Below are 26391 nucleotides of genomic sequence, written 5' to 3' on the forward strand. Positions count from 1 at the left end.
CTCTGACCAAGACAAAAGAAGAGACCGCAGACAAAATACCTCAACCTATTTTCACAACCTGGTATTTTTTTAAGTCATCTTTTGCTGTGAACTTGGCTCCATAAGGGCTAAAGACATTAAAGAAGGATTCTATACTGAAAACATAGATCCCTTAAGGCAGTAGAGTCTATTTCAGACATCATCAGAGCAGTAACTTCCAATTCCAGTTGCATACTAATTCTGCACAATACGTGGTACTAGCACACTCACATCTAAGTTTTAGGTTATTCTGAAAGTGTAAAGAGATACGAATTCAAAAAATCGTAAAGAGAATAAGCATTTTTTTCACTATTTCTTTGTCATGCAATTTCCATTACACAGTGAATGCACAAACACCTTCAGAACTAAAGAAGTGATCTAATACCGAGAAAGTCATTATCTCAAAGTAAGTTTTACAAGAAATTGTTAAAAATGGACAGCAACTACACTGAAACATAGCTTTACACAATTTAAACATCAGAAATCAACTCAGCAAGCATTACTTGCAAACATTTTAAGTTTTCTGCATTGTAAAATGACCCAGCATTTCTGCATTGTAAAATGAAATGTCAATTTTATAACAGAAAAAACAGACTTCACCTTTATCACATCGATAGCCATAGTAACCAGGCAAACAATGACAAGCAAATGAGCCCCAGTCTCCAAGGCACCTCCCATGAACACCACAGGAAGACGACCCCATGGTCTCACAGCTTCCATCCATAAGTGTGCAGCCAGGGAAGCTATTCAGGGATTCTGCAGGAGATTGAAGGTCATATACCTTCAAGAGAAAATTGTATCACACCAAAATATTATTTAAAAAGTACTTACATTTCATTCTTAATCAGAAATAGCTGTACCACATTAGTCTGTTCTTCATCTGCATTGTTTAAGATAGTGTTTGCTTTTTAACAGTGAGATTTTTAACATATTTTTAGTGAAGTCCAATTTTTAAATATTAAACACCAAGACCATATTTTGCTTTGAATAAACTCAACTGACTACAAAAGCAAAAAAACCCTAATATTTCCTAACAAAGCAGACAGCTGGTATAAATATACCATTATACTGCTGCCATTCAGAAGTTCCCTGAATGGGCAAAGAAGCTTGAAAGACAGATGCATGAAGTAGGGGGATAAACAAAGGCAGAGTTTTTGGCTCACAAATACACCTGTTTGTAATTAAGAAACATTTTTTCCAATGTTGTTATTCTAATTATGACAGAAAAATCCAGAATTTCCTTATATTTCACACTGATGCCCACAGGCCTTGAATGTATTAATGGAAGCGGTAATTTCAGGTATAATAAAAATATACTAAAATTTTTAAAAATAAATTTTCTCATTTGCTAAAGCAAAACATTACACTTCTCTTACCTGAGTATCCAAGATGAAATTGCGCAAACAACCAGTAAAGTGTTTGTGTAGCAATTGTGGGTAGGAATATGGTAACGATTCTTTTACACCACCCAGCTGAAGAACATGGTTCACATTCAAATATCTTTTAAAATGATATGCATAACAAAAATAAATGTGAATTTACCTTCAAACACAGGCATTACATAACAATACAGATAAACATCTACAGTGCATTTCCAATGAACAGAGGCTCTCTACAATAACAGAACTTTATCTGCTTCTTCCTCTGAAATACAGTCAGTCAGTGAGCAGAAACTCTGGCCCTTTAAAATTAGGGGTAATGTATTTTTCAAACATGACAGTGAAGTCTACTGGGAATTTAACTGTGGGATACTTTATTACAATTCAAATATCTGTGTTCAAGTCAGGAAAAGCTGTAATACCCTAGAATCCATGCTCTCCTTTAACTGCCGTGTATGCACATTCATCCTATTCTAAAGCAATACTACAACGAAGATGATTTTGCATTTGACAGGGGCCAGAAACCTGAAAGCTGGCTCAACATGGTCTTAAAGGTACCGTACACATGCTTATGCTCTGCAATTTCTCCCAATTACCCCTGTGAGCCAAAAAATTCCATTTATTTCAGTCCTCAGAGAGCTGCTTTTTCCCTAAGTTGTCAGCTCAATTTCCATTTTCGGTTTTCATTTGTTCTTATAGTTTTCACTTTTTTGTGTGCTCCTTTCATGAACAGGAGCATTACGTGCATCTGCTGACGTGGCAGATGTCAATTAATCTCAGTTCTCATCAGTATACTTCCTGGGACTGACTATCCCACGCTCAAGTATTTTTAGTACAACGTTTTCCCAATAACCTGAATACCCCTCACTGTAACTTGGGGCCCTGTAACTTGACCCATGTGTCCAACATACTGGTTGTTTCTCCCAGTTTGGTGTTACCTCCAAGGGCAGTAAGGATTGAATTACACTGGATCCAAACACTTGCAGAATGCAACTGAATGTTCCCTTCTGCTTTGAATGTAGTAATTGCTTTGTATGTTCAAAGGCCTTAGACTAAACTGCCTTTCAGTGAATCTCCAGAAATATACCTTGCCCTTCATGGAACAGACCCAAAGACTTCACAATTTGTACGATCTTTGGTAGACAGCCATTTGCCTACTCCTTCTATCTCTGAAATAACAGCCGTACTGCAATGATCCAAAGTGAATCGAACATCCTACATCAAAACATATCATTACTGAATTAGGAATTACTGTAAATTTCAATAAGCACGTGATATCGAATTTTCATCTTTTTTTTTTTTTCAGAGCATCAACCAAAAAGTATCGCAGTTTCTTTTTCCACATTTTCCTCCTCACAATAAACAGTAAAGCCAAAATGGAACCATTCCTTTCCATTTAATTTATACCTCTGAGTAGTTCAACCACTTTTACAAAATATGTTACTGCATTTGCAAGTAAATAATATCTGGTTTTTGTGCATAGGTAATTGATCTCAGTGTTCAAATGATACCTGAGTGCACAAATTACAATTAAGCCTTTATGCACATTCCACATGTGCTAGAGCTTACAAAAAGAAAAAAAAAAAGATTCCTCTGATCCCAGAATATAGAAGATTACAACATAAGTAGATTTGGAATTGACAATGCTGTCTTTCCAAAATTTGTATTACTCATCAAATCTACAAGCACAGTTAGAATAATACATATAATTATCCAGTCTCTTTTCTCTACTGTCCTGTTGCTACATAGGCAAATGCTATTGGAAATAACCAATATTCTTAGGCAAAAACCCAAATAACTAACCTGACCATTGGTTCTCACTTCCAGTTGATGCCACTTTTTGTCTGTTACATTCAGGTGACTTGGAAACTGCAGTATCACAGAACCTGAGCCATGGCTCATCTTCAGCACAGGAATGCCACTGGTGAGTTCTAATGCCACATATACACACACAAAAAAAAAAGAAATTATGTCTAGCAACAAGTATCTTTCCATTTTGGGTATTGTAGCACATTTAATGAATGTACTGATTTAATGCTCATTGCCAGTCCATTCATTGCCAAGAAGTGGGGTTCAGCATAGAAGGTTCAGTACAAAAATAACTGGAATTATATTCTATGACTTTTATTATGCAGAAATACTAATTTAATATAGTATGTATTTTTATACTTTAGGTTGTGCTACTTCTTCATCAAAAGTAAAACACGAACTAATTCCTGGTAATCAATCTGTATTTTTATAATGCTCAAAAACAATTAACATATGCAGATTTTATTCCCTCTCAATTCTACCCAAATTTACAAGTAATTGAAAAATAGAGATATTAATGATTAACAATATCCAACATTACCTTTCAAATAATTAAGAAAATACCAACTATCCTGTGCATGTTGTATATTAATTAATTCACTAAAATAAGCAGTACTAACCTTTTTAATATGTATCAACTTAAAGCAATGAGTTCTACTTGTGTATTCCTGCAATGCCACACTGGAACTGGATTCATCTACCAAATCATTGCCCATTTAAAAAAAAAAAAGTGCAAAAAAAACTTCCTGAGATGGGAGGAAGTTTAAGTGCATTTCCTTTCTCACTAAACTAGATGAGAATGTCCTGCGACTAAGACTGCATTAATCATGTAATACCTATCTTCAAAGTACCTAAATTCCTTTTATAGTACTAGAGTTTTCCTGGGGGAGATTTTCTCTTTAATATACAAATCTGTCTGTTTTATTTTCCCCTGATTTCTACAATTCTGCAATGGACCAAAGCCGTAGCTGCAGGCTACAAAATACATTACATCAAAAAAGAAATACCTATTAGGGAATGTTTCAAACTATTTTCCTCATTTTCAACCCAGAAAATAAATTATAAGATGGAAAGATAGAACTCATACTCTGACCTGCTACACTGTTCACAACCCACGCGTTCCCAAAAGACGTTTAATTTTTTCCACACACTTGCTGAAGTACCTATTGCAATGAAGTTTTCTGTACTCCCAGGTTCTGGATTTGATAAAGGACCACTGTATAATAGAAGTCCATCTGGAACTGCAGTAATAAACTCTAGAGAAAGTGAGCTTTCAAAACAAGGCCTGATGGGATGAAACCATGCATAACCATTTCCATGGAAACTGTGCTTAGTCTGCTGGCAGTCTGGTCCATGAAACGAAGCAGGGCATAGACATCTGAAAGAGCACAAAAAAAAAAACCAAAACTGTCAGAATTCCCAAATGTTCAACTTTTTTGTGGGGTTCTACATGTAACCAATATAGCACTTGCCACGCTCACAAGCAGAAGTGAAACAATTTTAACCATCTCAGGTATACAGTGGTGCTCAGCAATTATTAAAATACTTTACGAGTACAAAGCATATTTATCCGCCATATTATCTCTATCCAGAAAGTATTTCTGAGTCTGTGACTTAAAGAATAATGAATTATTTCACTAGGTAAGTGACATGAAACATCAAACATCAATTGGCCTGTTTATTGCAGCAAAAACTCAGGGAGGTAAATTCCTACCTAGAATGAACATTTTAATTTCACCAAAGGAATACTGGTGCATGCCAGCTGCTATAGTAAAGCAAGTTTCCTATCTAATATTTTCTAAAGTCCTTACTGCCCATTCTTCAAACTATATTTTATTCCCCTCCACCCTGCTGTTACTTAATTCCTACTGAATTAAGTGCTCTTATAATGAGAGGTGTTAATAAGGCCACTGTTTTCTCCCAAGGTTTTCATTCTTACACACAGTATTTCCATTGATTTACTGGGCCACTGGTAAAGGCACTGTTGTCATTAAGTTTACACTCCAGTATACTTGTAGTTTTTTTGTTTTTCCTTCAGTCAGCATTGCACTCATTGTTTTTCGAGACCTGTATCTTTTTAAATACATTAGACATTTTAAAAACAAAAGGAAAAAGTTAAGGTGCAATCCAAGTTTCCTCACCTGTAACCATTCAAAGTGTCAATACACATCCCACCATTGAGACAAGGGCTTCGAGAGTAGGAGGAACAAGACTGATGAACTCGGTCCCTAGCTGAGCAAGTGCAGACTGCACTGACAGTGATTGGTTACAGAGGCAAATGAGACACTTCCAGTATCCATCACTGTGGGGATGTCACTCACACTGAGGTAGTTTGTACAACCACTGCCCTCACTACAGTTTGCACTCCTACATTCATCTACATCAATCTGCAAAATGCTCGCTTGTAAAGCTGACTGGATCTAAGAGAAAACACAGTTTAACAAATTACCATTCTGTTCCTAATGAATGTTTTTATTTACTGCTTCATTTCTAAAAAAATCTAAGTTATCGTAAAGTTAATGGAATGCTTTAGTTTTCTGAGCATTAGTAACATCTCTGACTATACAAGCAAAGTGGTTTCATAAATACAGGAATTATTAAAAAAAATCACAGTAGCAATATTTCCTGAAAACTTAAATCACTGACACGACTGATATTGAATGTGTTAAATTGGTACCGGACTACCAACGTTTTTGCTCAGGACCAAAGCTGTGTGGTCTATGTCACACTTCTTGCACTCTGATCGCACTAGTAATTCATACCCAGTGTTTCTTAAGTAAACTTTCCCATAAGGATGCAGGCACTGGAAAATGCAATGCTGAGCTGCATTTAATAATAACGTCCACAGAAAGTGACTTGACAAGTCTGTGGCAATTTGGATTCGGCCTATTCATTCACATCCTTTAAGCTTCCTTTTCATGTCAAATGTCTCAAAGAAAACACAATCAACCTAGCGTATGGGATACTATGTTCTATTCTACATTAATCTTTGCTATTTCATTATTTTTATCATGAATTGGGCTTGCATCTGAAGGCCCAAATAAAGTGAAGAGCCTCACTATATATGGGTGTACACACACATATATATACACTATATATACTATATATATATATATATATATAGTTTTTGTAACATAGCAATAGTGTTCTCACAGTTTGCAACTCCTAATCCAAACAGGAAAAAAAAAAAAGAAATAAAAAACTATACTAAGGCACAAGGGAAGCTAGTTGTTCACAATAACCCCTAGGAAAATAACAGAGCTGTGACTATTTCACACCTCTTGTACTTCAGCCAGTAGCCTATGCACAGGACTACGGTATCACCACGTTTGTTCCATAGTATAACAGGTTTGTTCCTTTCACTTGTTTTGGGATTTTGCACAGCTGCCTATAAAGCTTCAAAGTTTGATTTGTATTTGAAGATTCAAATACACTGAATGACATGCATATAGTGCCCAAACCTGAATAGAAGAGGCCTCACTATGGTCATGGACAATGGAAACATACGAATGTAAAACTAACAAAATGAGATCAGACTCTTTCTTTACACATTTAACAAGTATTTTTTAAAAGGATAAAATGCATGACAAATATTTTAAAAGTAAGTTCTTAAAAGACCAAAACAAATGCATAAATACTGAAGCTCTTTTTAAAAATTTTACTTGTACTTGTACTGTCACATCAATTTACCACTCTAAGAACTCTGACCTTTATAATCAATTGTCAATATACCCTCAAATATCATAACCTATGGAAAACCATGTCCCCAAAGGCATAAAATAGACTCTATAATGACATCATGCATCCTGTCATCGCTTTTTGGTGTCTGCTGCCCACATCAATCACCATTAGCAGGGAGTAAACAAACAGCTATGCAGTACTGTCACAAAAAAACCAGCATATATAAACAACATTAGCTCCTTTGCACTATTATGGAGGACTATTTTTGCTGCTGAAAATAGTTGTTGTAAAGCTGTACCCCAAGGAAGTAATGCAAACATATTATATATTTAGCAATTCAATGAATAATTCCAGTTCTAATTACTTATTTTCTCTATTTATATATAAAAACTACTGCAGAAATTGTTCAGTTATGATTAGTTTTCTGTAGACTATTGGTGATTACTCACTAGAGCTATTAATTAAATATTGAAAGACGATATATAATTAATACAAGCATGACTTTTTCATTAAAATATGTGAAGCAATCCCTTGTTACCACTTTGATGAATTCAACTCTATTATGGCGTAGAATATTTGAAATCTATGCAATTTTCCATAGTATTATTGCAGTAATTCTATAAATAAGCAAAAGAAGAAGTCATTTCATGAAGAAGCTTCATGAATAGAATTTGCCTCTGTGTATTTCCAGCTTGGTCATTGTGTAGATTCTCACAATCCACACTATTTAAGATATTATAAAACGTGGGCAGGTGGTAAGAAAGATACTGTTTAGTTCCAAGAATCATGGTATTTACACAAACAGAAAGTGCTGTTTTCTCTTCAGTAAAAATCCACCATAAATGCCATGTATTAAATTCAAATACGCTCCTGTAGCCACAAATGAAATGTCAAGAAGTGCCATCTTGTCCAGAGCAAGTTACTGCCAGTCAACTGAGCAGCAGCACCTTGCCTTTGTGCGCAGCAGCAGCTTTTTGCCTACTCAATAGCATCTGCAGGACTTCAGCAAAGCCAAAATCTGGAAGGCTGCTGAAAATGGAAGAGTGGGACCAATACAGACTGCATATGGGTAACTGATTTAGAGGGCATGCAGAATGTGGTAAAATAGTAGGAGTTAAGTGTCATCAGGAAGGGAAAGAAAATATCTCATTTCAAAAACTGTTTTACTCCTATCATAGAAAAAAAAGGACAGGGGTGTCACATTGTATTTAAGAGTTAACCTTTGGTGAGTTAAAAAAAAATGATAAAATTGGTTTTCTCCATCTCACTTTAACTGTTCTTCTAACCTGCATGATCCTTCCAGCAGGATTTTTTCTATGGACTGTCATCTCTTTGTATAGCAGAATTTCAATCTGGGTGACATCAAGCCTGTGGTAAGTGTCTAACCACAAGCACATGATTTGGTATTTCCATCAGCATCTAAAATGTCCGAAGAGCTGTCAGTTTCAAGACATTCTCTGTATTACAGTGCCACTTTGTCTTTTATGATTCTTCTACTATCATACTCAAAAGTCTGATAGATTATACAATAAGACACTGACTAGAGAAGACACAGGCAACTGTACTACAATTGGGAATGGAGGGCCATCTTTCTATGACTAAAAGTAATTGTATCTATTGAAACTGAGTACAACTGTATGATAACAAAATGTATGGGATTAAGGAGAATGAAGACAACTTGAATTTAGCACTTGTTTGACAAATTTTTTGTCCTTAGTGAAGCAAGACCTATCTGTAGGTCTTGCATATTCTTCCACTGAGGTTTGTGTGAGGTCTGGGATACATAACTTGCATCTATGTCATTCACCCAAATATTAAGTCTGCAGAACAGCCCTAGAGAACATACCTCATTTTTAAACGCTGCCATCTCAGCATGCAGTTTCTAAGGTCTGTAACATGCTAAGCCATCAAGGACTGCAAATCGTACATCTGCCTGTTTTCCATCAACGTTCATCAAACTGAAGACAATGATATCACTAAGCTGAACTGATAACATTTTTGCTAGTAATTCCTTGAACTTGACATATCTCTTTTTGCTGTGTTTATCTCTCCATATGAACTCCTCTGCTGTGACATCTGAGTTTGGGATTCAAAAATAAACATGAAATAGAGGTTAATTTCTCAACTTCTTATTTAGCAATATGAAAACATACTGGAAAGTGCATGTGCCCTATAATGACATCTAAATCAAAATCATAAAATAATACCTACATCATGTAATCATTCAAATATACAAGCAGCTGATCTAAACTCTCAGCAGGAACGAAAACTAACCTGATAGACGCACAGTGGCTGAGTTTTGTATGGCTTCATCTTCCAGCTCTTTGACATGGATTTGTACTGTAGATATAACATCAGGCCAAACTCCATCAGAAACTCTAACTTTTAAACTGTGTATTCCTTCAGGAGCATTATCCACCATCATCAAAGAACCAGTCCTCTGATTTAACCTGAAAGATCTAGACATAAACTTTCAATTAGGGAAACTTAATAAATCAAAACTGAGAACTTATATTATTCATTAACATAACTCACAAAGCCTTAAATGTTGCTATGAAGGTTACAGGATTAAAATTTATGGCAATCCAAGAACAACCTCAACAAAGCACCAAAAATGACTCAGCTGAGAAGTGACAGTTTGCAGAGCTTATAAATAGATGTTTCTTCCACTCCCAGACCCCTATGCCTTCCCAATCCTGAATAAAAACAACCAGTCTGCAGGAGACAGTATAACCACAGGGTTCAACATAGCCATCATGTACAGGTCTATACAAAAATAGAAAGTGACAAAAACACACAAAATAATCCCTGATTCCCATTTATCAGTTTGGAATAGGGCAAAGTCTGTATGAAATCTCTGATTTCATTTTTATGTGCCACCTCAAAGGGACAATAAGCAGTAATTATGGAAATATTCCATGAACACTACTGTGGAACAGTAACCTCCTAAAATGGAAACAGGCCTAGTGGCTGCTGACAGACAGAAAGTCAATCCTTAACTTTGGTCTAGATACACCTTTTAAACTCTTGTTCTTCACAGTGGGGACAAAAATTCACAATCATTTTCACATCTATCCTCTGTACATAAGACAGTATATAATTCTGCTATATGCCATCTCAGTTTATGATATGGACAAATAATATGTTAGTAGGAATTAAGGATCCAATTCGATATTTGAATTAGCAGAAATAACTCCACTAAGTTAAAAGTTATGGCTTTCCCTTGCAATTCTAAATGTATTCATCAACAAAGATCACCAAATTCACTTCCACTTTTGATGAAATTATTATATTCTGCCCTTTTGAATTTGTGATTTGTATTGCATCAACTTTAACAGTTAGGGGCAGGCATTAAAAACTCTGCCTATTGTTAGATTGGGTCTTACAGAATGTGCATGTTTAAATAAATTAAGGTTTAAAAATAAATATCATGGTGTGACCCTGCATTGTCTAAAATAAATAAAATAAAATAAAATAAAACAATGCATTGAAAGTTCTTAGTAATTAGTTACTCAAGTTTAAAAACAAGAAAAAGCACATTCAAAGGTACATTCCTTCATACACTCAATAACGTTGTCTTGTGTGCATCCTGAACATAGAGAAATATATGGTGAGTAAAATAATTACAGAAGCATAAGTATTATTAATTTTGACACAAATACAATCCTCACTTGAGCAGTTTTCCTTCAAAGAGAAATGTTTTATTGTCCCAGTCATCCTGATCTGGTGCAAACACTTCCCCAAGCGCTGTTGTTGACCATTTTCCTGTTGAGATAAATTATAATAAATCTGCATTTAATTTTTTGCTTTATACACTTTATATTCTGCTTTATATTTGCTTTGTACACTTTATATTCCGCAGCATTCATTACAGAGTTTATTATTTTCAGATTGCTGCTCAATTTGGTGATGGTTATGATCCAAGATTCTTAACATGATTCACAGCTTGCCATCTGATTTCTGTCAGTTCTGGGAAGGTGAGTACACTGTGGATGTCACAGGAAGGCATAGAAGCCAAAACTGATTCAAACCAACACAAAGATGAATGCAACTCTATATAAAATTCTCTGAACAAAAATAAATAAATAAATAAATCACTGTATCAAGAGTTAAACCAATTGCTACTCTGGTATTTCAGACAGCACACTGCTGGAACCCAGCAACAAAGGGAAAACATCCTGGGGGCTGCAGCTGGAAGAGAAGGACATGGCCAGGAAATGGGCAAGAAGCCACTAAGCTGTGCTAGTTCTTGGCCCTTTTTTCAGGTCTCTGTTGGCCATCACAGAAGTGGAACACACACTAAAAATAGAGAAATAGTTCTAAAATAGCAAAAGGAGCATCGTATAGGGAACTACTCCAGGGAAGGAGACCTTAGAACTCTACAGCACATATGAAATTTTTAAGGTTCATATGTGGAGCCAAACCACCCTAGAAAATTCATTCTCTCACTTCTATGGTAGGATCTCATCACATCTTTTTCTAATTCAGGTGTTCTGAATTCAGCAAAAAATAACTCACTGAAAAAATATCTTCTGTAGATTAATCTAACACTTATCTGAAATTCTACCACTGCAATGATAACTGAGAATAGCCAGGTTTATCTGGAACAGAGTATATGGGAAAAGGCTTAATAAACCGTACCTATAAAGGCCACCAGGGCTAGTTTTATTTAAGGTCAAATTTTACACAGATAATTTCAGGAAACAAACACAGTGATAGAAATTCAAGACAAATTTTAGAGAATATTATTCAACTGCTTACGCATTGCTAAACCACTCCAATGAGAAAATGTTAAGCATTCACTTAATGGATGCATTTGCTCTGTTCTTTCCCACTACAAAGTGAACCTCTTAGTATTGTGGTTGCTATCACAGAGCAGCTCTCCTGCTGGTATTTCTTGAACTAGGTACTGTGCACCGCTCAAGAAAACATCCAGAATAGCATCTTTTATTTGTCAGTCCAAAGGCTCCATGTTCTAGAAAGTAGTTACTTACTGCATCTCAAAGATTATTTTTCACTTTTTTTTTCTTTCTAAAAAGGCACTGACCCAGTGTCCTGGTTCCAGTTAGGACAGAGTTAATTTTTCCTCATAGTGGCTGGTAGGGTGCTATGTTTTGGATTAGGATGAGAAGAGCGCTGATAACATGCTGATGTTTTAATTGTTGCAGAGCAGTGCTTACACCAAGCCAAGGACTTTTCAGCTTCTCGCTCTGTCCTGCCAGCGAGCAGGCTGGGGGTGCAGCAGGAGCTGGGAGGGGACAGACCCAGGACAGCTGACCCAAACTGGCCAAAGGGGTATTCCATACCATCTGACGTCATGCTAAACAATATATAGGGGTGGCTGGCCGGGGTGGGGGGCCGGCTGCTCAGGGATAGGCTGGGCATCGGTCAGCGGGTGGTGAGCAATTGCATTGTGCATCACTTGTTTCTTACACATTATTATTATTAATACTATTATCATTATCACTATTATTATTATTATTGTTATTATTATATTCCTGTCTTAATAAACTGTCTTTATCTCAACTCACCGGCTTCACTTTCCCGTTTCTCTCCCCCATCCCAGAGAGGGAGGGGGGAGGGTGAGCGAACGGCTGTGTGGTGTTTAGCTGCCGGCCAGGTTAAACCACAACAGTCCTTTTGGCGCCCAACGTGGGGCACGAAGGGTTGAGATATCGACAAATTTGACCAGAGTGTGTTAAACTAAAATTGGTATAAGTATTGGACCTGCTTAATAGTTGCTAGTCACGATGTTGATTGCCTTAATCTCCAGTCTGCTGTGCCTGTTTTCCAAATTGAGTTTTATAGCACGTTACTTTCTGTATGTGCTCCCTGTTGCACTGTTTATCCTTTCTGGGCCCTGGTTTAAGATTGTTATGGTACTGTGCGGTGTAACAGTGGCTTATGAAATGATTAAATATCTGGTCATGACTCTAATCTGGTATTTGTACTCAGCACTGACGTCGACTCTATACTTTGGAACCCATATCTCGGAAACTATTAGCAATTACACCTATTGCCTGTTTTCGTTAGGGAGCCAATCTGTGAAGGGGACAGGGGAAGACATGTTTCCCTACCTGTTCACTCTCCCTTTCTCCTTCACCACCCTCTTATCCCCCGAGCTAGTTACGGTGGTTCTCCGAGATGTTGAATATCCTTGGGATACTCAGACCAGCCTGCTCTTGTTGTTATGTCTCCTGAATGCACTTCAGGTTTTGTTGAGGGTTAAACAACTACTTAGGAATCTCATCCGGAGATCTGTCTTGAGGCGGGATAGTTGCGAGTGGCAGGGAGTGTGGGAGGATATGGGCAGGTTTCTAGAGCAGTGGTCACCTCCAGTGTTTTGGACATTCACCCCTGAACAACTGCAAAATCCTAAAAAGCTGGCAGAATGCTTGAAAAAAGGTGTCATGACTCTGGCAGTTCCAAAGTGACACAAATCACTGTAGCGTGCTGGGGTCTGGCTTGTGCCTATCGAGCTGCAATTGATGCTACTATCAACCTAGCGACAGCTCCTGCAGCCGCTCCAGCTCCTGCAGCCGCTCCAGCCCCTGCAGCCGCTCCAGCTCCAGCTCCCGCAGCCACTCCAGCCCCTGCAGCAGCTCCAGCTCCTGCAGCCGCTCCCACTCCTGTGTCTGGGTCAGAGAAACGAGCTGTAGCAGTGCAAGTTGACCCCGCAGAGGGTATTCCAACCCCTGTGGCAGACCCTGTGTCTGGGTCAGAGAAACGAGCTGTAGCAGTGCAAGTTGACCCTGTAGACAAGGTGAAGAAATGGTATAGAGGCTCAGGTCGTTTAGAACGCAGACAGTCTTCTGCTAAGTCTGGGCATAGTGAAGACGAGGCTGGGCCATCAAAGGTGCAGGAGACTGAAGATGAGGATGGGGATGTCGAAAAATCAACAGTAACTACCCGGACTCTATACCAGCGTGAGCTACGAGATGTGCGAAAAGATTTTGGTCGCTGTATAGGTGAGCAGCTTGTCACCTGGCTGCTCCAGTGCTGGGACATTGGAGCCAATTATGTGGAATTAGAGGGCAAGGAAGCCAGGCGGCTGGGATCCCTTGCTAGGGACGCATGCATTGACAAAGCAATTGGAGATGGAGCACGATCTCGCAGCCTCTGGAGGCATCTCCTGTCAGCTGTGCAGGAAAGGTATCCCTTCAAGGAAGAACTTGTATGTCTACCAGGCAAATGGACCACCATGGAGAAGGGAATTCAGTACCTGAGGGAATTGGCCGTACGGGAAGTCATTTATAAGGACTTAGACGACGCACAAACATCCACAGATCCAGATGCAGGCCGGTGTACACCACCCATGTGGCGGAAGTTTGTACGGAGTGCACCATCATCATATGCCAGCTCATTGGCAATACTAACCTGGAAAGAGGAGGAGAATCCCACAGTGAATGAAGTGACTAAAATATTCCGGCAGTACGAAGGAAATCTCTCCTCTTCCCTACAGGCCTGTGTCTCGGCTGTGGAGAAACTCTCTGAAGAGGTCCACCAACTTAAAGAGAATTTATCTTCCCCTCCACCTGAACGAACCAGTGTCCACCAGCTAAAAGAGAATGCTTTGGAGAAACTTTCTGAAAAGATCCACCAACTTGAAGAAAGATTATCTTCCCCTTCACCTGAACGAACCAGTGTCCACCAGCTAAAAGAGAATGCTTTGGAGAAACTTTCTGAAAAGATCCACCAACTTGAAGAGAGATTATTTTCCTCCCCACCTGTACAAACCAGTGTCTCAGCTATTAGGGGTAAACGTTCATCTATGCAAGGAAGACAATATGGTGGGCACACACACCGCGCCACCCTGTGGTTTTACCTACGTGACCATGGAGAGGACATGAGAAAATGGGATGGAAAATCTACTGCGACCCTAGAGGCACGGGTACGTGAATTGCAAAAGAAAACAATTGGGAAAAAGGGGTTCTCTGAAAAGTTTGCTGCTCCAACTTCCAGCAGGCAGTCCTTTAAACACTGAAACGAAGATTCTGACCAGGACTAGAGGGGCCCTGCCTCCAGCCAGGGGGAGGAAAGGGACATTCAAGTTTATTGGACTGTGTGGATTCGATGGCCTGGCACGTCAGACGCACAGAAGTATAAGGCTTTAGTAGACACCGGTGCACAATGTACTCTAATGCCATCAAGCTATACAGGGCCAGAGCCCATCTGTATTTATGGTGTGAGGGGGGATCCCAGCAGTTAACTGTATTGGAGGCTGAAGTGAGTCTAACCGGCAATGAGTGGCAAAAGCACCGTATTGTGACTGGCCCAGATGCTCCGTGCATCCTTGGCATAGACTATCTTAGAAGAGGATATTTCAAGGACCCAAAAGGGTTCCGCTGGGCTTTTGGCATAGCTGCCTTGGAGACAGAGGACATTAAACAGTTGTCTACCCTGCCTGGTCTCTCAGAGGACCCTTCTGTTGTGGGGTTGCTGAGGGTTGAAGAACAGCAAGTGCCGATCGCTACCACAACTGTGCACCGGCGGCAATATCGCACCAACCGAGACTCCCTGATTCCCATCCATAAGCTAATTCGTCAACTGGAGAGCCAAGGAGTGATCAGCAAGACTCATTCACCTTTTAATAGTCCCATATGGCCAGTGCGAAAGTCTAATGGTGAGTGGAGACTAACAGTGGACTATCGTGGCCTGAACAAAGTCACGCCACCACTGAGTGCTGCAGTGCCAGACATGCTAGAACTCCAGTATGAACTGGAATCAAAGGCAGCCAAGTGGTATGCCACAACTGATATCACTAATGCATTTTTCTCCATCCCTCTAGCAGCACAATGCAGGCCACAGTTTGCTTTCACTTGGAGGGGAGTCCAATATACTTGGAATCGGCTGCCCCAGGGGTGGAAACACAGCCCTACCATTTGCCATGGACTGATCCAGTCTGCGCTGGAGCAGGGGGAAGCTCCTGAACACCTGCAGTACATCGATGACATCATTGTGTGGGGTGACACTGCAGAAGAAGTTTTCGAGAAAGGGAAGAAAATAGTCCAAATCCTTCTGAAGGCCGGTTTTGCCATAAAACAGAATAAAGTTAAAGGACCTGCACAAGAGATCCAGTTTTTAGGAATAAAATGGCAAGATGGACGTCGTCAAATCCCAATGGATGTGATCAACAAAATAACAGCTATGTCTCCACCAACTAGCAAAAAAGAAACACAAACTTTCCTAGGTGTCGTGGGGTTTTGGAGAATGCATATTCCAAATTACAGTCTGATTGTAAACCCGCTCTACCAAGTAACCCGTAAGAAGAATGCTTTTGAATGGGGCCCTGAGCAACGACAAGCCTTTGAACAAATTAAGCAGGAAATAGTTCATGCAGTAGCCCTCGGGCCAGTCCGAACAGGACCAGATGTAAAGAATGTGCTCTACACCGCAGCCGGGGAGAATGGTCCCACCTGGAGCCTCTGGCAGAAAGAACCTGGGGAAACTCGAGGTCGACTCCTGGGGTTTTGGAGTCGGGGATACAGAGGATCTGAGGCCCGCTATACTCCAACTGAAAAGGAGATATTGGCAGCATATGAAGGAGTTCGATCTGCTTTGGAAGTGGTCGGTACTGAAGCGCAGCTCCTCCTGGCACCCCGACTGCCGGTACTAGGCTGGATGTTCAAAGGAAGGGTCCCCTCTACACATCATGCAACTGATGCTACATGGAGCAAGTGGGTTGCACTGATTACTCAGCGGGCTCGAATAAGAAACCCCAGTCGCCCAGGAATCTTGGAGGTGATTATGGACTGGCCAGAAGGCAAATACTTTGGGATATCATCAGAGGAGGAGGTGGTCCGTGCTGAAGAAGCCCCACTGTACAACAAGCTACCAGAAAATGAGAAGAAATATGCCCTGTTCACTGATGGGTCCTGTCGTATTGTGGGAAAGCATCGGAGATGGAAAGCTGCTGTATGGAGTCCTACACGACGAGTTGCAGAAGCTGCTGAGAGAGAAGGTGAATCGAGTCAGTTTGCAGAAGTGAAAGCCATTCAGCTGGCTTTAGATATTGCTGAATGAGAAAAGTGGCCAGTTCTCTATCTCTATACTGATTCATGGATGGTAGCAAATGCCCTGTGGGGGTGGTTACAGCAATGGAAGCAGAACAACTGGCAGCGCAGGGGCAAGCCCATCTGGGCTGCGGCATTGTGGCAAGATATTGCTGCCCGGGTAGAGAACCTGGTTGTAAAGGTACGCCATGTAGATGCTCATGTGCCCAAGAATCGGGCTACTGAAGAACATCAAAACAACCAGCAGGTGGATCAGGCTGCTAAGATTGAAGTGGCTCAGGTGGACCTGGACTGGCAACATAAAGGTGAATTATTTATAGCCCGATGGGCCCATGACACCTCAGGCCATCAAGGCAGAGATGCAACATACAGATGGGCTCGTGATCGAGGGGTGGACCTGACCATGGACACTATAGCACAGGTTATTCATGATTGTGAAACATGTGCTGCAATCAAGCAAGCTAAACGGTCAAAACCTCTTTGGTATGGAGGACGATGGCTGAAATATAAATATGGAGAGGCCTGGCAATTTGATTACATCACACTCCCTCAAACCCGCAACGGCAAGCGCCACGTACTTACAATGGTGGAAGCAACCACTGGATGGCTGGAAACATATCCTGTGCCCCATGCCACTGCCCGGAACACTATCCTGGGCCTTGAAAAGCAAGTCCTATGGCGACATGGCACCCCAGAGAGAATTGAGTCAGACAACGGGACTCATTTCCGAAACAACCTTATAGACACTTGGGCCAAAGAACATGGTATTGAGTGGGTGTATCACATCCCCTATCATGCACCAGCCTCTGGAAAAGTTGAACGATACAATGGACTGTTGAAGACTACACTGAAAGCAATGGGTGCTGGGACATTCAAAAATTGGGATACACATTTGGCAAAGGCCACCTGGTTAGTCAATACTAGGGGATCTGCCAACCGAGCTGGACCTGCCCAATCAAACCTGTTACGCACTGTAGAAAGGGATAAAGTTCCTGTAGTGCACGTAAGAAACATGCTGGGTAAAACAGTCTGGGCTACTCCTGCCTCAGGAAAAGGCAAACCCATTCGTGGAATTGCTTTTGCTCAGGGACCTGGATGCACTTGGTGGGTAATGCAAAAGAATGGGGAGGTCCGGTGTGTACCTCAAGGGGATTTGATACTGGGTGAGAATAGCCCATGAGTTGAATTGTAGTATGTTAATTATTATATAATACTGTATGTCATCACTACCATGATTGCTATATATCATAGATGAAAATGGTGATTAATTACAAGGTATTGAAAAGAGTGTAACCTGAGCATGACATAAATGGTATGGAATAAGGGGTGGATATCTGTCCTGGTTCCAGTTAGGACAGAGTTAATTTTTCCTCATAGTAGCTGGTAGGGTGCTATGTTTTGGATTAGGATGAGAAGAGCGCTGATAACATGCTGATGTTTTAATTGTTGCAGAGCAGTGTTTACACCAGGCCAAGGACTTTTCGGCTTCTCGCTCTGTCCTGCCAGCGAGCAGGCTAGGGGTGCAGCAGGAGCTGGGAGGGGACAGACCCAGGACAGCTGACCCAAACTGGCCAAAGGGGTATTCCATACCATCTGACGTCATGCTAAACAATATATAGGGGTGGCTGGCCGGGGTGGGGGGCCGGCTGCTCAGGGATAGGCTGGGCATCGGTCAGCGGGTGGTGAGCAATTGCATTGTGCATCACTTGTTTTCTTACACATTATTATTATTAATACTATTATCATTATCACTATTATTATTATTATTGTTATTATTATATTCCTGTCTTAATAAACTGTCTTTATCTCAACTCACCGGCTTCACTTTCCCGTTTCTCTCCCCCATCCCAGAGAGGGAGGGGGGAGGGTGAGCGAACGGCTGTGTGGTGTTTAGCTGCCAGCCGGGTTAAAGCACAACACCCAGCTTTCTCTCAGATCCTTTCTTGCCAGCTAAAACCTCCCTCCTCAAGATTTATATCTTGCTCATCCCCACAGTAGCTGTGGCATTGTAGGTCTACGATTTCTGACTCAACTATGAATCTCTGCTATTTCTCAAAATTGCTTCAGTTCCACCATTCTCATCTCCAGATCACTCTATGTCAGATACTTTTTGAATCCTGTGTACGCATAAAAGTTTTCCTCTGGAGAGGCAAAAATTAATGAATGGAAAACAGTTTTTATTGGTTTATAAAAATACTGCATTTTCTGTACATGCAGTATGTATTTGTTGATAGCTAACAGTCTCTTGGTAGATTATCTTTACACATCAGGGTTTGAACTTTGGAACATATACTCTACTCACTCTGATTTATTTAGTAGTTTACAGAATTGGAGCTTTAGTTTAAAAATACGTAAGCCATAAAAAAATAGAATTTAGAACTGCTAGAACCGTAAAATGGTTATATTAATGCACGTGATGTAATGTCCAGACAGTACTTACCTTTGTTACTGTACACATATATTTCCTTGTGGCCAGATTCATGGCAGTTGTCATTTTCATCACCAATTGTTATAGTTAGGGTGTTTGTAGAGCTCATAGCTGGAATCCCACTATCCGCTATAACTATTGGCAGATGAAACACCTTCTGCTTTTCTCTGTCAAAGGACTTCAAAGCAGTTATGGTTGCCGTGTTATTTCTGTTGTCAGTAAGAGAAAAATCCAAAGAATTCTGGTAATCTGGTGGCAACGAAAATGTAAAAGGTGGCCCATTTTCCTCACTGTCTGGATCAAATGCATAAAGCAGCTTTGAGGTATGGTTCATATGCACTATTTCAGGCCTCAATGCATTTTCCCAAACGACAGGCAGGTATGGTGCCTCAAACTCTGGTCCATTGTCATTAACATCAAGCAAGTTAATCAAAACTGTAACACTTCCAGTTTGGGCGGGCATCCCTTGATCTGAAGCTTGCACAATTAAACTGTATTTCTGAATGACCTCACGATCTAGTTTATTTGCCACAATCACATGACCATGTTTGTCAATTGCAAACTGTCTCAAAGGATCTGAATTTGACTTTACAGAATATATAATGTTCCCATTCAAACCAGAATCTTTGTCTGTAGCTCTCACTGTGGTTACTGTAGTACCTGCAGGCATATTTTCAAAAAAAGGTTTTGCCTGAATAAATTGAAAAGGGAAAACTGGGCTGTGGTCATTAGAGTCTTCAACTTCAATCAGGCAAACAGCAGTACTAGAAAAATCAAGATCTTCCACTTTAATAGTAAGATTAAACTGCCTTTCACGTGCTTTCTCAAAATCCAATTTTTTTTTCAGTCGGACAGTGGCACATTGCCATTCTTTGTCATTCTCAATAAAAAGCTTCTGATCCGGGTCTCCCCCGATGATACTGAATGTTAAGCGAGCGTTTTCCCCAGCATCTGCATCTGCAGCAGACACTTGCAGAACTTCTGAGTCGATGGCACTGTTTTCAGGAATTGTTGCCTGCCACAACATTTTGTGAATCTAGGTACATGGTCATTGACATCTGCAATCCAGATAGTAGCAGTGCCAGTTCCTGTTAGCCCTCCCCCATCTCTTGCTTCAACAGTAAGAAAATAATTTGCAGTCCTTTCTCTATCAAGCACTCCCCTCACTACATGGATTGTACCAATATTGGGATTGATACTAAACATGTCAGTACCAAACTCATTTTTTACATTCCCTGTAATTCTGTAAGTCAGAACAGCATTAAGACCTACATTTGGATCATCACAGTCAACTGCACTCATTGCCATGACTAATGTATCTGCAGGAGAATTTTCAAAGACACTTCCATTGCAATCATCAGGCATGCACGTGAAGAAAGGTACATTGTCATTTATATCCCACACATTAATAATCACATCAGCAAATCCCATAAGTCCATCTCCACCTTCATCAGTAGCCAATATAACAAATCTCCACAGTGCTCTTTCTTCCCGATCCAGCATCCTGTGTGCATAAATGCTTCCAGTGTTCTCATCTATTGTGAAAGTATCAGCTGCACCACGCCCATGCAATGAGTATCTCAAATCTCCTTCATCCACATTGCTATCAGGATCATTTGCCATAACCTGCAAAAGTGTTGGAAAAAAAGATACAGTAATTATAAAGTGATTGCATTATATACTATATGCTCCTGTAGTCTAGCAGAGTCAAAGCAAAAGTATATGGCATGTTACTAATACGTGCATGTTAGATGAATGGCAAATAAGAGGTGGCTGAGCAACAATTTGGAGTAGATAACTACGTTTTGCACTACAATAACAATGTAGTACATTATACTACTACAATCATCTTTTATATTTTTTCTATTTATAGAATTAATTTAACTATACTATTCTGATAGCTACTTTAAAATGTTAATGATCTGCATTTTAGGATCACAGATGATCCACTCTGCTTATCCTGCTTAATATCTTCACAATTATGCTTCCTTAAAAGTCAATTTCTCCAACTGACAAAAAGTACTCAGTAAAATTAAATTACAATAATATATCTGTGCTGGATTATTATTCATGTAATTGTACCAGAGTAATCTGTGCTCTTTCATTAAAATATTATAATCTCTGAATGTGCATGAAAGTACACTACCTGAAGTACAAAGACTGATAACCCATCCAGTTCCTCAATTATACTTCCATAGTATTCATTGATAGAGAAAACTGGAGACTCATCATTTTTATTCATGACATTGATGATGATAACTGCATAATCTTCCCATTTCCCATCAGAAGCCAACAAGTGTATCTCATGTATTTTTGTTTCTTCATAATCCAGTGGCTGGGCAACAAAAATAGTTCCTGTTTCTGCTTCTACATTAAGCTCTCCTCCTGTGTTTCCAGCAGTGATCTGATAACGTAACTTAGCATTTGTTCCTGTCAATTACCAACAGTGTCAGAAAACACATAATTTCTGTAAGTACACGAAAACATGGGATGTTACGATGAAGTACAAATCATAACTGATTTTTGGTATTACAGTTTGTTAGTCTGTTAAAATCTGCAACTATGTTAGATTACTGATTAGTATTTTCAGTTTTGCTATGCCCAATTACAACTTGTGTCTAGTTATGAAATGTATCTTTGCAATGAAGTATTAATTCTGCTTTTACTTATGATCCCTTCAATTCACTCAATAATCAGTATGACTGGCCAAGACTATGGGACCAAAAAGACAAATTTGTATTTGCTAACACCCAGCATGTAAGAATGAGTTATCAAAAAATACTTCATAAAATAGAACCATTCATTTATTTATGCATAGATTTTACCAAAGAGGATAATTATGACTTTCTCCTCTGGCTTAATAGTGAACAGAAGTTCACAAAATTTCAGAGGCAATCCCAATTTGCCAATGGTTTCAGACCAAGTAAAGATGTAGAGCCTTTCATTCTGAAAGCTCTACCTTGAAGTTACCATTCTTCTCCCCTTCTTTCATAGCTACACCTTTAATCATTTACATTATTAAGAGGACAGAAATGAAGGGTCATATCTCTGTAACTTCAGTACCCTGATCCAACGTTATAGAGTAGATTTGCAGGCAGCATAAGTAATAAACTAAGAGTTCCTGGTGTAGGTAAAACCTTCAATATAGCTTAGCCACAACTGCCTCAATCTCCTTGAATGGAGGAGGAATCAAATGTATCCAGGATGTACTTGCACTTTACAGACATGCTGACAGAAAAATCCTCTGGGACCTGTGCAACAACACATATGGTTTCACCATATAGCAAAGTCAGATTAGTAGTCCACCATGGACAAAAGACAGAAGCCTGCACTTTTTCCTCTCTAATTTATGAGCACTGGTTACGTACTTGTTTTTACATGACTTACTGCTGAATTCCTGACAGATCTGTAAATTAACACATCTAAGACTCAACATATGTCCTTAGAAAGTCTCATTTCCAATATGACAACAGGTACCAAAAAAATAAAGAATCTTACAACTACACAGTCTGCAGACAAAGTAAACAAATCTCATTGAGTACAAGTCTGATACATTCTAGTTAACCAGGACATTTTTATTGGTGCTTATTTGTGAAAAAAAAAAAAGAAAAAAGAAAAAAAAGATATGATCTAAAATAAATTTGTACTTGCTGGCACATAAATTATTTCCCATCATCCCACATTGCTTCATGTAAGTCCTTTCACTTACGTGTCACTGCTCCATTATCAACTAACATTCATGCGTGAATGCACGATCAGTTCACACTTTTTAAATTTAGTTTTAAATTTTAAATTTAGTTTTAAAATCTAGAGACAAGAAGACATTTTCCTTCCCAACCCCACCAAATACATCTTGGGGTACTGAAATTAACTCATTAATATTTTAAACACAGGTATGTGAAATTCCACTACTTTACCTTCATCTTCATCCTTAGCACTGACTGTAATGAGAGGTGAGCCCACATCCTGATCTTCATCCACGTTTACCTCATAGACACTCTGAGAGAAGACAGGCTTGTTATCATTCACATGGGTGATAAAAACATGCACGTAGGCCATGTCTAGAGAGACAAGAAACAAGAGATTAAAATACTCATCTGTGCCACTTCTGTCAGCTACAATTCCTTAAACTGTCTAGCTGCACATTAAGTGAAGACGAGTATGGAGACAGTACAGGAACAAACCCTTAGGGTTGTGGACAATATATATACCAACATTACTCAAAAGCATTTGGGTATCAAACAAATGTCACATCCAATTTGTTTAAGCAGATAGTATGTGAATAATTGATGCCTAATATGGCAATTGTATAGTTTTAAGTCGTAACTTCTTGTCCTGAAACCACAAAAGCCAAACTTTTTTATTTAAGCACAACTGTCAATTGAGAATAGGATTTTCTGTCTTGAACTTTCATACTTCATAATTACTCTTGAATTAATACAGTAGCATATGTAGTGCTTTGAGAAACTCCTCCACTACCTAAACAAGGTCTGTATTCTAAGGATAATGGGTGCATCTTTGCCAGGTAGGAAACGCTCTCTAAACTCTGACTATGACTCTCCAGTTTTCTTTCTATTTCAGAACAAAAAACTTGCCTGATCGTCATAAAAAACATCTCTCCCAGCTCTGACACAACTGTTGCAGTCAAAAAATTTTTAAACAAACACACACTTTTAAAAGTACAATTGAAAAAAAAATTATTTTTGCATTTCAGAGCTGCTGTTTTCAGATACCAACCCAGGTAAAATCATGCTTGTCACAGGTATCTGTTTCTTACCAGAGTTTGGCCTCCCATGTTTTCCAGGTCGAGCTGACTCAGAGCCATCTACTGACTTGACTTCTAGGAGATAGGACCTCTTCTTCTCTCTATCAAACACTGAGGTAGTATATATTGAACCTGTCTGCGAGTCCAAGTGAAAACGTGTAGTCTCTGCTGCAGTCATGTGACAGAGAATAAATTATCTAAAGGATTAAAAACAAGATGTTAATCTGTACTTTTCTTTCATTAGATACCTCATAACTAAAGTAGTACTTAAAGAGAAGAACAGTGTCATGGTTGAGAATTTGACGAGATCGAAGAAAACTAGGTAAAAATGCAGTCTCTAGTTTTAAGTCATTTAACTTCCTTCTACTTTGCCCATCTGTAAATATTTCTTCCTGTTTTCTATCTCATACCTACTACTTTCAGTTGCATTTTTCAAGTGACAGGGCAGAGAAATCTGTAATTAACTACTTTATTACACCTCATGTTTTCCTAGTAGCCATCCCTTTTCTACGCTGAAGACTCCTAGTCTATCTAGTCATTATTTATACAGAAGTTATTCCATTGTACGGAAGATGTAGGTCCACACTTGCTTACCTCACCATTCTGACCAAGGTCAAGGTCGGTGGCAGAGACCTTAATGACAAATGTCCCAACATCAGCTCCCTCTGCCACTGAGGCTTCATAAACAGATGAAGTGAAGAATGGGACATTGTCATTGACATCTAAAACATCAGAGCACATAAACAAGTATAAAACAGAAATAATAAGAATAAAAAATATGCACTATGGTTATATGATCACTGAACAGCTTACACACCTGTTACATTAATATAGACCATAGTGAATGCTGCCAAGGGAACTGCAGCAACATTCTGTGCTCGAACTCTCAGCAGAAAGCTCTTTGTAGTTTCATAATCCAGTGGCTCAGCTACCAGGATTGAAGCAGAACCATCATCTCTGTTTGGAGTCAAGTAGAAACGAACTGGCATGTTGGTTTCCGGAACAAGTACCTCTTCTAGGTTGTAAGTCACACGGGGATCGCCAAGGGGAGAAGTTGCTTTGATTGCCTGCACAGTTCAAAGAGTTTGTGTAATTAACAGGTTTCTAAGTACAGCAATGTTTCTAAAAGTTTCAGTGTACCAACTCTTTCAGATCTCCAGCTCTCAACTGAAAACACTAGGACAAGTATTTCTGGCTATCAAATCTTAACCCTACTCGATACATCCCCAGGCCACAAACAGCTGTAGCCAAAGTTTAACAGTTACTACAGGGTTGATTACTCACTGTTTTACCCTACAAACATTTATTTTGGAGTTACTTTGTAAAGCTGTTCTGTTTACTTGTTCTGAGCCAAACCAATCAAGTCTAAGTATTTTAAGTCCAATAATCACCTCACGTAAGATGGCAGCATTCAAAAAATTTGAATATCCAAATGGCAAGGAAATTAAATAGTGGTTGCACTCACATAAATTAAAGCAAAAATGCTGGTTATTGTTAGCATTTTTGAAATAAAACTAATAGCAAATCATCGGCCACTGCAATACACAAAATTATACAGCTCACTATATTTAAGCAAATAAGCACATTCAGATACTCTAGAGCCACAAAAATAATCAAGTCTGTGCTAAACTTACCAAAACTGACGTATCCCGTGTAGTATTCTCTGGAATAACAACTTCATAGCTGTCCCTTTCCCACTGTGGAGGCTGTTTTTTTGCACTGGTAATAGTTACCACAAGTTCAACTTTACTGCTCCTATTACCTCCATCTGTAGCAATAATCTCTTGAATTATAGATGATCTCTGAAGAGCAAAAGAGGGTTCATTACAGAGGGTTTTGATCAGGGCTCAGATGAGTTTTTTAGCAAAATAATGAAAACATGAGTTAAAGGCATACTTAAGAAAATCTGCATGAAAGGAAAACATCCATAAGTGGAGAAGACTCAACTCAGAATATGAAGTAGGTGCAAGGTTGCTGAATAATCTGCTCTTTTCTTTATTCATGATTGTTGGTAAACACTGGTATTTGTCTCAAAAAAAATTAGCAAATTTAACACATCCTAAATTTAAAATAAACTATCAACAACAACAAAATCTTTGTCAAATCCCTGAGTTCTTAAGTTCACCTATCAACCGTTTTTGTTACTAGGTCTGTAGTGTTCTTAGATTCAATACTTTCAAGCTACTTTCAAACTGAAATCAGGGCTTGCTTGCATGCAATTCACAGTCAAGGAGCTCATCAGCTAAAAGCCTGAGACTCAGGTTTAATTTAAACAGAACATATTAATCCTTTAAAGTG

At 39.2% G+C, this 26391-nt stretch overlaps 1 pseudogene across 1 annotated transcript in view; it reads right to left on the bottom strand.

Annotated features, from left to right (window-relative positions):
- LOC308176506 (neural-cadherin-like) overlaps positions 1 to 26391 on the bottom strand; it is a 69812-nt pseudogene that overhangs the window by 13961 nt on the left and 29460 nt on the right. Inside the window, exons 12-27 of the transcript XR_013956147.1 lie at positions 25728 to 25895; positions 24911 to 25160; positions 24688 to 24815; positions 24106 to 24290; positions 23246 to 23389; positions 21475 to 21758; positions 19341 to 20954; positions 10559 to 10652; positions 9162 to 9346; positions 8734 to 8963; positions 5348 to 5626; positions 4370 to 4584; positions 3201 to 3328; positions 2485 to 2612; positions 1395 to 1518; positions 619 to 799 (exon numbers count right to left, since the gene is read on the bottom strand). The product of XR_013956147.1 is annotated as a neural-cadherin-like (transcript). The remainder of the gene's footprint in view (positions 1 to 618; positions 800 to 1394; positions 1519 to 2484; positions 2613 to 3200; positions 3329 to 4369; positions 4585 to 5347; positions 5627 to 8733; positions 8964 to 9161; positions 9347 to 10558; positions 10653 to 19340; positions 20955 to 21474; positions 21759 to 23245; positions 23390 to 24105; positions 24291 to 24687; positions 24816 to 24910; positions 25161 to 25727; positions 25896 to 26391) is intronic.

This window comes from Anser brachyrhynchus (genome assembly GCF_964034855.1).
Source record: "Anser brachyrhynchus genome assembly, chromosome: 12".
NCBI lineage: Eukaryota > Metazoa > Chordata > Aves > Anseriformes > Anatidae > Anser > Anser brachyrhynchus.